This window comes from Salvelinus alpinus, chromosome 2 (assembly GCF_045679555.1).
Source record: "Salvelinus alpinus chromosome 2, SLU_Salpinus.1, whole genome shotgun sequence".
Classification (NCBI taxonomy): Eukaryota; Metazoa; Chordata; class Actinopteri; order Salmoniformes; family Salmonidae; genus Salvelinus; species Salvelinus alpinus.
The window spans coordinates 111,043,014-111,055,767 of NC_092087.1; the positions used below are offsets into that span (position 1 = coordinate 111,043,014).

General features: G+C 40.5%; 1 protein-coding gene and 1 long non-coding RNA gene across 2 annotated transcripts in view; one reads left to right on the forward strand and one right to left on the reverse strand.

The window, feature by feature from the left end:
- The window catches only part of LOC139548984 (zinc finger protein 180-like), a 347,214-nt gene that overhangs the window by 230,901 nt on the left and 103,559 nt on the right, over nucleotides 1-12,754 (reverse strand). The window lies entirely within an intron of this gene.
- On the forward strand, nucleotides 9,313-11,540 carry LOC139550501 (uncharacterized). Its single transcript, XR_011670056.1, has 2 exons — nucleotides 9,313-10,427; nucleotides 10,915-11,540. It is a non-coding gene; the product is annotated as an uncharacterized lncRNA (long non-coding RNA).

Below are 12,754 nucleotides of genomic sequence, written 5' to 3' on the forward strand. Positions count from 1 at the left end.
GCTGCCCGCACCCACCCGTCCAGCATCACTACTCTGGACGGTTCTGACTTAGAATATGTGGACAACTATAAATACCTAGGTGTCTGGCTAGACTGTAAACTCTCCTTCCAGACTCACATTAAGCATCTCCAATCCAAAATTAAATCTAGAATCGGCTTCCAATTTCGCAACAAAGCCTCCTTCACTCACCCTGCCAAACATACCCTCTTAAAACGGACTATTCTACCGATCCTTTACTTCGGCGATATCATTTTCAAAATAGCCTCAAACACTCTACTCAGCAAACCGGATGCAGTCTATCACAGTGCCATCCGTTTTGTCACTAAAGCCCCATATACCATCCACCACTGCGACCTGTATGCTCTCGTTGGCTGGTCCTCGCTACATATTCATCGCTAAACCACCTGGCTCCAGGTCATCTATAAGTCTTTGCTAGGCCGCCTTCACTCAGCTCACTGGTCACCATAGCAACACCCACCCGTAGCACGCGCTCCAGGAGGTATATCTCACTGGTCACCATAGCAACACCCACCCATAGCACGTGCTGCAGGAGGTATATCTCACTGGTCATCCCCAAAGCCAACACCTACTTTGGCCGCATTTCCTTCCAGTTCTCTGCTGCCAATGACTGGAACGAATTTCAAAAATCGTTGAAGTTGGAGACTTATATCTCCCTCACTAACTTTAAGCATCAGCTATCTGAGCAGCTTACCGATCGCTGCAGCTGTACACAGCCCATCTGTAAATAGCTCATCCAATGGTTACCTCATCCCCATGTTTTTATTACATTTTTTTTTGCTCTTTTGCACACCAGTTCCTGCCTATCCTTTCTTTGGATTGGTGGATTCATCTTACTATTGTAAACTATTGTTTATATTCTATGAGGGTTGTTGTCGTCAACCGCCTGTATTCAATGGAGAGAGATGCTAAGCTACTAGCATGAATATGCATAGCGATCTGGAGACAACTCCTATAGTGTTTTTATCAAAGTTGTCGGTATGTCACGTGTCCACATAATAACTTAAGCATTACGAAACTTCTGTTAGATCATGTAAACCTCACGTAGCAAATAAGCCTTTCATTTTGTTGTTGACCAAATTCGACACTTTCCACATTGGGTTGATAATTGTTTCCACTTGGATACAACCTACTGTATCCTACTGGCATGACCTAGAGAGATACAACCTACTGTAACCTACTGGCATGACCTAGAGAGTTACAACCTACTGTAGCCTACTGGCATGACCTAGAGAGTTACAACCTACTGTAGCCTACTGGCATGACCTAGAGAGTTACAACCTACTGTAACCTACTGGCATGACCTAGAGAGATACAACCTACTGTAACCTACTGGCATGACCTAGAGAGATACAACCTACTGTATCCTACTGGCATGACCTAGAGAGTTACAACCTACTGTAACCTACTGGCATGACCCAGAGATACAACCTACTGTAGCCTACTGGCATGACCTAGAGACATAAAAACCTACTGTAACCTACTGGCATGACCTAGAGAGTTACAACCTACTGTAACCTACTGGCATGACCTAGAGAGATACAACCTACTGTAACCTACTGGCATGACCTAGAGAGATACAACCTACTGTATCCTACTGGCATGACCTAGAGAGTTACAACCTACTGTAACCTACTGGCATGACCCAGAGAGATACAACCTACTGTAGCCTACTGGCATGACCTAGAGACATAAAAACCTACTGTAACCTACTGGCATGACCTAGAGAGTTACAATCTACTGTAACCTACTGGCATGACCTAGAGAGATACAACCTACTATGTAGCCTACTGGCATGACCTAGAGAGATACAACCTACTGGAACCTACTGGCATGACCTAGAGAGTTACAACCTACTCAATCAATCAAGTTTATTTTATATAGCCCTTCGTACATCAGCTAATATCTCGAAGTGCTGTACAGAGACCCAGCCTAAAACCCCAAACAGCTAGAATGCAGGTGTAGAAGCACGGTGGCTAGGAAAAACTCCCTAGAAAGGCCAAAACCTAGGAAGAAACCTAGAGAGGAACCAGGCTATGAGGGGTGGCCAGTCCTCTTCTGGCTGTGCCGGGTGGAGATTATAACAGAACTATGCCAAGATGTTCAAAAATGTTCATAAGTGACAAGCATGGTCAAATAATAATCATGAATAATATTCAGTTGGCTTTTCATAGAACTTAGAACTTGTTACCTACTGTAACCTACTGGCATGACCTAGAGAGTTACAACCTACTGTAGCCTACTGGATGACCTAGAGAGATACAACCTACTGTAACCTACTGGCATGACCTAGAGAGATACAACCTACTGTAGCCTACTGGCATGACCTAGAGAGATACAACCTACTGTAACTAGACTCTGTACACAGCCCATCTGTAAATAGCCCATCCAACTGCCTACCTCATCCCCATGTTTTTATTTACTTTTTTTGCTCTTTTGCACACCAGTATTTCTACTTGCACATCATCATCTACACATCTACCACTCCAGTGTTAATTTGTTAAATTGTAATTAATTTGCTACTATGGCCTATTTATTACCTTACCTCCGTACTCCATTTGCACACACTGTATATAGATTTTTCTATTGTGTTATTGACTGTACGTTTGTTTATCCCACGTGTAACTCGGTGGTGTTGTTTTTGTCGCACTGCTTTGCTTTATCTTGGCCAGGTGGCAGTTGTAAATGAGAACTTGTTCTCAACTGGCCGACCTGGTTAAACTATCATTATGGTAAATAATGATAAATAAATAATAAAGGTAAAATAAAAGAATAATCGTAACTTTATTGACAACACCCAAATGAATACTGTCATTAACACGGTTCTTCAATAATTACACATCATTCTTAATACTGTAGCTGTTTAGTTAGTCACATGTTCAACTATCATCAGCTGATCCAGGAAATCATTTTCTGAATGCCAGTTACATGACAAACATCACGACATGCAACAACAACCAAAGTGCTTCTTCATTCATTACTCTGGTAAAGACCGTTATGCCGTGCTCCACGTTGGATCCAACATCCCTAACAAATTGATGTCTATAATGTTATTGTCTGCTTGATTTACTGTAGGGTCTCGTTAGTCTTTTTGCACACAGAGATACTTTGCTCATAATGTGTAGAGAACTGTTCCTTGATGGATATACTATTGAACAACACACACATCTATTTTCCTATATTTGTTCTTAGGTGAAGTTATGGGTCCTACAGTAGGTCTATGTTGTTGTTAGGTGAAGTTATGGGCCAATTTGGCAAACAGTGTACAAACCCTCATTGTCAGGCTGATGGAAAAGCCAAAAAGCATTTTACTGCTTGAAGTGTTTTTTAAGTACAAAGCGGTTGATTTGCGATGATCACACAAACATTATATAAAGCAGGACATTCAAACGAGCCTTACAATTATAATCCAAAGTAGTGTGAAATGCACTCATAAGCAACCTGGACATGGAGTTTACTCCCCTGAGTTTTTCCCTTTTCACATTCAGAGTACATTGTGAAAAACTAAAATCTTTGCTCACCATTTTTGCTCCTGGCAGATATACTACGTCCATAACTAGTGGTTTCCTCATTAGCAGATATACTACATCCATAACTAGTGGTTTCCTCATTAGCAGATATACTACATCCATAACTAGTGGTTTCCTCATTACCAGATATACTACATCCATAACTAGTGGTTTCCTCATTACCAGATATATTACATCCATAACTAGTGGTTTCCTCATTACCAGATATACTACATCCATAACTAGTGGTTTCCTCATTACCAGATATACTACATCCATAACTAGTGGTTTCCTCGTTAGCAGATATACTACATCCATGACTAGCGGTTTCCTCATTAGCAGGGAGGAGTTTCTACAACCAAATTGCATTTGTCCATCGCCCTCGTGCCGCAATTGTATTAAACACAGAAAGGGGCCTATATTGGAGACCAAAAGTCGTCTGGCACACTGCTTAGGAGTTTCAACAACATGAATAACTTATTTCAAGTCTACAAGCATTAGATGTTACTACTAATGTGAAAACAAGACAAAATATGACTGTTCTTGCTCATTTTAAGACAAATGTCAAATAATCATTACATTCATTACAGACGTCAATTGTTGTACAACTTCATGGTTACGCTGTTGGCATCACTTTTTACAGTGGATTTCCGCTGTTGTGGGCCTTTAACCATATGTCTGACTTTGTTGTTCACACAGGAGAGAGACGGGACTACCGTGGGTCCTCTGGGGAGCCTCAACAACCTCATGATGCTGTACGAGGCAGAGAAGAGTCTCTCCACATCAGAACACCTCAAGAAACACCAGCAGAGATCCACAGGGAAGAAACCTCACTGCTCTGACTGTGGGAAGAGATTCACCTCCTCAGCAGGCATTAAAATTCATCAGAGAATCCACACAGGAGAGAAACCTTATAGCTGTGGTCGATGTGGGAAGAGTTTTACTAGATCTGACTGTCTGACTTTACACCAGAGAATACACACAGGAGATAAACCTTATAGCTGTGATCAATGTGGGAAGAGTTTTAGTCAATCTGGAGAGCTGACTGTGCACCAGAGAACACACACAGGAGAGAAACCATATAGCTGTGATCAATGTGGGAAGAGTTTTACTAGATCTGGCTGTCTGACAGTGCACCAGAGAATACACACAGGAGAGAAACCTTATAGCTGTGGTCAATGTGGGAAGAGTTTTACTAGATCTGGCTGTCTGACAGTGCACCAGAGAATACACACAGGAGATAAACCTTATAGCTGTGGTCAATGTGGGAAGAGTTTTAGTCAATCTGGAGATCTGACATCGACACCAGAGAACACACACAGGAGAGAAATCTCTATAGCTGTGACCAATGTGGGAAGAGTTTACTACATCTGATAAGCTAACGTTACATCAGTGATCACACATATCAGAGAAACTGTATAGCTATGGTCAATGTGGGAAGTTGTTTTACTGCATATAGCAATCTGACTGTACACTAGATGATCACACATAGGTGAGAAACCTTATAGCTGTGTTCAGTGTGACAAAATATGTACGTGAAGGAGTTATTTTAATGATCTCAATGTAGAATTGTTTTAATATATAGTATATTAATATTGTACTCTGCAGTAATTCAGTCAGGAATGTCACAATGTAGAACCCTAAACGTTTGCCCCCTTATCAATTGGTTTCAACATGATATGGATATTAGGCTCATTGGGGGAAATCCAGGCTCTGAATTGAAAGAGTACTATTTATGTGATTTAACACAAAGTGACTAACACAAAAAGAGTTGTCCTCTAACCAGTGATGTACACATTATTCCCAGAATCAACTGATTTCAACATAATATCGATGAGTTATGACAAATAAGTGTTGTGTTCCTTTGTTTAGCGACCCCTAAATTTAAATGCATCACTCCAATATGTAGCTGACTGTCTTCTGCAGGATGTCCTCTAACCAGTGAGCTAAAATATATCTCCCATTTCCATGTTTTTCTTTTGTTGTTAGTTTCAACAGCACCTACAACCTGATTTCCCCCCTGATTGATATCAGTGATTTATTGCTACTTGTCAAAACAACAGTGTTTTTGGTGCTTGTGCAGTTTATAAGGAGCTTGTTTTAAAAAAGACAATTATTGTGGCAGATGTTTGTGTATATACCACATGTTAGGTTTTCAATTTATCCCAAACTGTTTCTGCATATTGATTATTGATTTGGACACGTTAAAACTGTGTTTTGATATTGGGGCTATCCCACCTAGCAAAATGTAATTGAAAAGCTGTTGAAAATAATACTATGCAACCAAATATTTCATATTTACATATCATGTAACATTTAGTAATGAAAATTATTCATGCAACCAACTGACGGTTTTTTGGGTACACTTATATTGACATTGTTGCCCTGTTTTTAGAATATCAGGGTTAATTCTCACATGTGCCAAACCAAATGTACTAGAGCATGACATTGGGGACTGGGGCCCGATCCAACAACATGCCTATCTAGTGAACCCTGAGAAGAGAGAGAAGCTCCACAGTGAGGTGGAAAGTTACTACGGATATTGCAGGAGTTTCCTCTTGAAATCATACATGTCCGTGGTGAGAACAACCTGGTTGCTGATTGTCTCAAGGGGGGCAGTCAAAATGTTTTGTGTTTTGCGTTTAGCCAGTGCGTTTCCATGGATCACAGTTTATTTTTACTGCACGTTTTTCCGTATTGGAGATTAGTTTTGTTTGGGCTCGTTCCAAGGGGACCAGAGTTCTAGAAGCTAGTGAGTTCTAGAAGCTAGTGGGTTTTAGGAAGACGAGAGTTCTAGAAGCTATAGAAAGAAAAATCTTTGTGGGAATAATAAAAAATAAATATTGTTTTTAATTGTTTGCCAGTAGACAGACACCATGTTTATATTGGTGACGGTGACGCATTGTAGTTGATTATAATGTGAAATGAAAGTTGTTTTCTGTTGTTGGTGAGCAAACTCTTAGAGTGTTAGTTAGTCTTTGGTTTTTCCATTTATGTTTTGAGGTTGGACTTTAGCACGTATAGCTCGTTACTCACGTATAGCTCGTTAGCACGTAGGACGCACTGATTGGTGTCACCTCGTTAGTCAGTATGTGTTACACCTGTGCTGGCTTGTCCATCTCGTTAGTGGGAAGGTGTTTCACCTGAGCTGGTCCAGGTTCTATTTAAGAGTGTCTGGCCCAGTGCTCCAGTTGTCTTAAAAGATGTGGAGAGTCAACACCTTTAGTTGCTCCACCTTTTTGGTTTGCTTCCTGTCTTTAAGTTTGTTGTGGGTTTTTCTGTTGTTTGCCTCTTCTTGGGCAGATTTAGTGGGTCTCATGGGTGGTGTCTTTTAGGTCCCAGTTGTTGTTACTAGTCAACTTTCAGTCGACACCCCCATAGTGTCTTTGAGAACCCCTCCTAAAAAACAAGCTTATATTTTGGGTTGGATATTGCATCCAATTAGTGTTTTAATCAATGGCATTTCCTTAGAATGCTCATTGGTCTTTCAGTTGTTAATCTTCTGTTTTTTTTATCCTGTTATTTTTGTGTACTAAATATTTCTGTTTATTTTCATTGTTTTCTCCTGTGAAGCCATTGTGTTGCATCCATGTCTGAAATGTGCTGTATAAATAAAGCTTGATTTGATTTCAACAAATGAACCCAATGACTGACCAATCAACAGACTCTTGGTCCATCTTAGTATGAAAAACAGTATCAATCCCACTTTTCCAGCCTGCTGAAGGCGTGGTGGAGTGGTAAACACCACCCCCGGCTCTACCAGGGGCTTGAGGTGGTCTCCCACAGCTCTGCTTATGTCATGTTCTGTGGCCTTGCCGTTCCATTTCTTGACTGCCCCTGCAACACAGAAAGAAACATATTTAGTCATATTATATAAAACACTCAAAGTAATGGATATGGAGCATCTATGGCCTCAGTTACACCTGGCACCTAAATGTGACTTCTGTCATCTGATCACTCCAAGCTGCATTAGGATCAGATATACCAGGATGGGCCTTTGACATAGTCTGGATGCAGTCAGGCCACTGAATATGCATCAGCAATGTAAAGAGATGGGGTGAATGAGTGGGGAAAGTACATTTGACACAAATTACCTTCATAATATCAAAGAACAAATGCATATGCCTGAGGGGAAATTACCTTTCATACAGCCAAAAGGGGTGAGAAATTACACCAATATCAGTGGACAATTTGCACTAATGTAAATAAACATGGATGATGTAACATATTCCCTTTTGCTGACGTGATGAACCACTAAGGGGACATAAATATTTACCATCTAAACCATGTGTGACCTCTCACCTCTCTGTAGAAGTGTTCTTCCTAACCAATCCCTCAACAGCTCTCTGACTGAGCTCCACCCTCACTGGGTCTTCAGAGGAGAGGAAGGTTGAGGAGGGATGGAAGGATGAATGGATCAGTCAGTCAATAAAGTGTAGAGCTGCTGTCTGACAAAATCACTATTTTGGTAGTTCATTAAAGTTAATAAGGCTTTCTGACTGCTGAATACCAACTATCAATCACTTAGATCATGTATTTTCAGGTAGAGATACATCCTTGGGAAGTCCCTAGCCTCACCTCTCAATCTAATAGCATCTAATCTAATACTTGAGTAAAGAAAACATTTAAAATGTAAATTTTAATTTTAATTTTGTACATTTAAAACAAAAAACATAACTGTTTGTACTTATAGGTAACCTGATCGTGGCTACAACTCAGTTACTAAGTCTTTAACCACACTGTGTTGTGACCCTTTAACTTTTTGTCTGAAAGTAAAATGTTCATTTTCCTCAACTGCGTCCAGTCAGCAGATGGACTAGATGCCGCTTAGGCCGCCCGTTGTGACTCCGTCAAGAATTCAGCAGAGCAAGTTTGTATGAAGGTCTGGTTATTAAATGGGTTCATAGTTCAATAGTAATATCCTCTAAAACGCTCTGGGGACAAACTTTGCTGCCCTGTTTCCAGTTGTCCACATGGCTGGGAGAACCTATTCAAGTAAGGAAATAGATTTTGAAATAGATTTTGAAAATGTAAAAACAACGATGTATTATTAGCTAACTAGCTACAGTGCAGGCTAACTCAAATGACCTGCTAAATGAGCTAGCTAGTTGGTTAGCTAATGCTGTATCGATAGACAAGTGAATGAAATACCAACAGCTACCTAACTTCATATTAGCTAGCTATCTATTTATCACTGTAAAAAACAAACTCCAAACGCATTTGTAGGTAGCTAGCTAACAGCCATGGAGGGTGAAAGGATAGCAGCCCCAACTGTCAGTGAGAGAGGAGGCTATTCTGGATAGGGCAGGTACTTTTGTGTTGTTCCTGTCCCTAGAAGTGAAGACGGAGATAATAGTAACATAATATTCAGTGTGGTGTAATTTGACTATAATGAAGTGTGTTTCTTGTGAGGTTTTCTGTCCTCAGATAAAGAGCGCTATGAAAGCCAGTCTACATATGAAGAGGTCCCAATGAAGAGCAGTGGTTCTCAGTCCTGGGGACTCAAAGAGGCACATTGTTATTTTTGCCTCAGCACTGCACAGCTGATTCAAATTATCAACTCATCATCACGCTTCAAGTGGTATTTATGTATTCATTTGTGATGCCGTCCTTGATATGATCCTGTTATTGTCACATGCTACACATGCACATATGTGTGCCCATGCATCTATCAATCCAATGTTATCATGATTTGTTATCAGGGATATTATACTTTGGTAATCCACAATGACCTGGTGATGTAAAAGTCTAATAATGACATTGTCTTCCATATTCCTACTGATACCTTGAAACTGGAGATTCCTTCAAAACGATTGCCTACAGTTAACGTGTAGGGCACTGCAAGGTTGGGTGACCAGGGTCATCTGGGACTGCCTCCTGGAGGAATTCAGGTGTGTGAAGGCTACCTGTGTCCTGCGTAACTTCATGAGGATGGACACGAGGACCAGGAGGGGATCTGCAGCTCGCCGCCGTGTCCCAGAGGAGGAGTCTGCTGCTCTGCAGGATGTTTCAAGGATGGTGTCCAACAAGACAGCAAGAGAGGCAATCCTTGTGCAGGAGATCTTCACCTCCTACTTCTTCAAAGAGGGTGCTGTTCCCTGGCAACACCATAGACTACACTATGCACAACCAAAGGCTCTTTTAAGAGGGTGCTGTTCCCTGGCAACACCATAGACTACACTATGCACAACCAAAGGCTCTTTTAAGAGGGTGCTGTTCCCTGGCAACACCATAGACTACACTATGCACAACCAAAGGCTCTTTTAAGAGCCATTCACATTGCAATAAGAGTATTCTTCCATTTACTTAGCTATGTCAACTGCAGATATTCAATTCACAGTTTCTCTCCCTTTGATTTCTACTTCTCAGGTGAGGGTGCTGTTTAGGTAAGGGTGTGATGTCTGTGCAAAAACAAAACAGGCTGTTTTAAATCACCCATATTGAAGAAATGTAGAACAATTAGACACCCTATAACCCACACCTACACACTCATGTATCAATCTGATTGATGGATTGTGTTGTGCAGTAAGCAGGCTCAGGTGTATAACTGTGGCTCCTTCCACCTTCAAAGAATAGGCAAGAGGGCCAACCATGGAGAATAGTAAGACACTTCATTATTTCTATAACTACGCTATATTGTTTGTCCTTGTGTGTCCGTTCATGTTTTTCAGCATAAAGTACTCTGCAGCCACTTAGTGTGGTGTGGACACCAGGTGAGGCCACACACAGATTCCTGTTGAACACTGTCACTTTAACTACCTTATTTTCTCAATAACAGTCTCTCTCCTTCACTTCATCCCTCTCTCCCCTTCTCCCTAAATCCTCTAGGTTATATCAGCTGTGTCGGTGAACCCCTCCTGCATCTGAACTGGCTACATCGAGGGCACAGCATGATCAGAGGTGAGAGGTCACTTGGTCAGGTCAACAGGAAGTATTATTAAAGAGATGCTTTACATTGAAATACAGACAGAGATGCAGTAGTCCCAGAGTTAATGATCCCAGGTCAGTTTATATTATACAGGAAGTATTATTAAAGAGATGCTTTACATTGAAATACAGATAGAGATGCAGTAGTCCCAGAGTTAATGATCCCAGGTCAGTTTATATTATACAGGAAGTATTATTAAAGAGATGCTTTACATTGAAATACAGAGAGATGCAGTAGTCCCAGAGTTAATGATCCCAGGTCAGTTTATATTATACAGGAAGTATTATTAAAGAGATGCTTTACATTGAAATACAGACAGAGATGCAGTAGTCCCAGAGTTAATGATCCAAGGTCAGTTTTGCATTTCACCTCCTGATTGATGACTAACAATGTTAGAATAAAAAATAAAAACACAAGGCTTAAACATGCTCTCTCTCTCCATCTGTCTCTCATCTGCAGATATGTTTTGATGTGAGAGGATGCCAACCCCCAGTCCCATCATCACCACCTCACCCTCTTTTAAGATAACCTTTGGGCCGACTAGAGACACTATTATGTAATTGTGATGAACTGAGAGAATATTTATGTAGCACTGTGATTCATTAATCATGTGCTGCCTTCCCTGCTCCTATGTGCTTACCTCTTTCCCTTTCTGTCTTTTACACCTCTCTCTCCACCTCCTCTTTCTTCCTCTGTTTTTATAATGCACAACAGATGTGCATTGAAGGACAGATTGAACTTGTATTTATAACACTTGGATAATGAGCTTTTCAATAAAGCGTTTCACATTCTCTACTGGTTGAAATGAAGTGTAATGTGATGAAATACTCCACCTATCCTGTGTTTATCAGATCAATGCAGATGAAGGGCATTAGATGTTGAGATGAACCGGTGTTGGAGTATTTACATGATGCATAGGAAGTGTAGTGTTCTGTTTTTTAACATTATGTTTCTGTATATATGAATTAACTAGTTAAATCCTGTTTCTAGTCTATTAGTTACAATGTGTAACCATTGATGTCCCAGGACCAAGATTGGTAAACACTGTTGAAGTGTATAATTGTAATACATACATGCAGACACAGCGTCATTCAAATACTGGAATTTGATACTCCTGGTATTGGATATGACTGAAAAATAATCTCAAAGACATTCATACCTAAACTGCACCTTTATTTGCCAAGGTAGAGTACATGATCAGTGAATATATTAAATGTACAGGCTACAATGTGGGGATCTCATGCATGGTAATAACTACATGTATATACGACTTGCATCCTTGGCACAACATGATATTATATTCTACTCAATCCATAGGCTTCATTAATGTCATTCAGGCTGTTTTGAAGTTGATACAACTGGCTATGATAGCTGAGGTTCATAGCTAGGTTCTGAACTAATATGTATACCAAACGTTTGGGTCCATACACAGATCGGCTAGATAGCTAGCTACACATCCATGAGGCATAGAGGGATTTTAATCATCCACTGCACAATAAGCAAGAACATAGCTAGCTACGTTATTTCATCTATCTGCATGGCAAATATCAGCAAGGCAAGCTTACAAAATTGTACATTCAATTTGCTGTAAATTCTTCAGCTTGCTAGATTCTTTACATCCACTGTTACACAAATCGAAAGCCTGGTTTGCTGGTTGTTTCAGGAGACCCTAAAACAACCAGAATTACAATGTCATACTCATGTCACAACACCCATAAAGCTAGCTGGCTAACTGGCTAATGTTAGCTAGTCAGCTAGCTGACTAAATCGCGATTTTCGTAAATAAATTTTATGTAAAAAAAAATGCATAATCGTTTGTCTCTACATGAACTAACATTCCTGACAACTGTACATGTTTTTTGCATGATTAGTTATGACGTTATAATCCCTTACAGTTGCTTCCGTCCTACAGTTCATCTTTGATTCAGTTCTGTGTAGGGGTTCCCCTCTCTCCTAGTATTTCTGTCCGCCATCTTTGATTCAGTTCAGTTCTGTGTAGGGGTACCCCTCTCTCCTAGTATTTCTGTCCGCCATCTTTGATTCAATTCAGTTCTGTGTAGGGTTCCCCTCTCTCCTAGTATTTCTGTCCGCCATCGATGCTGAAGAAAGTCTAACAGTCACTAGCGCAGCAGCAGCCTCCCCCGGTCCTAGTGCCGGCCCTGTAAAAAGTTTATCATGCGATGGAACGGTTGACGAAAATAAGAAATCACAGAAAAAATATATTGACTGATATTGAATTATTTAGGGGGGGGGGGTAATTAATATTTTAGGACTAGCTATGTTCCTGATTCCTACCTAC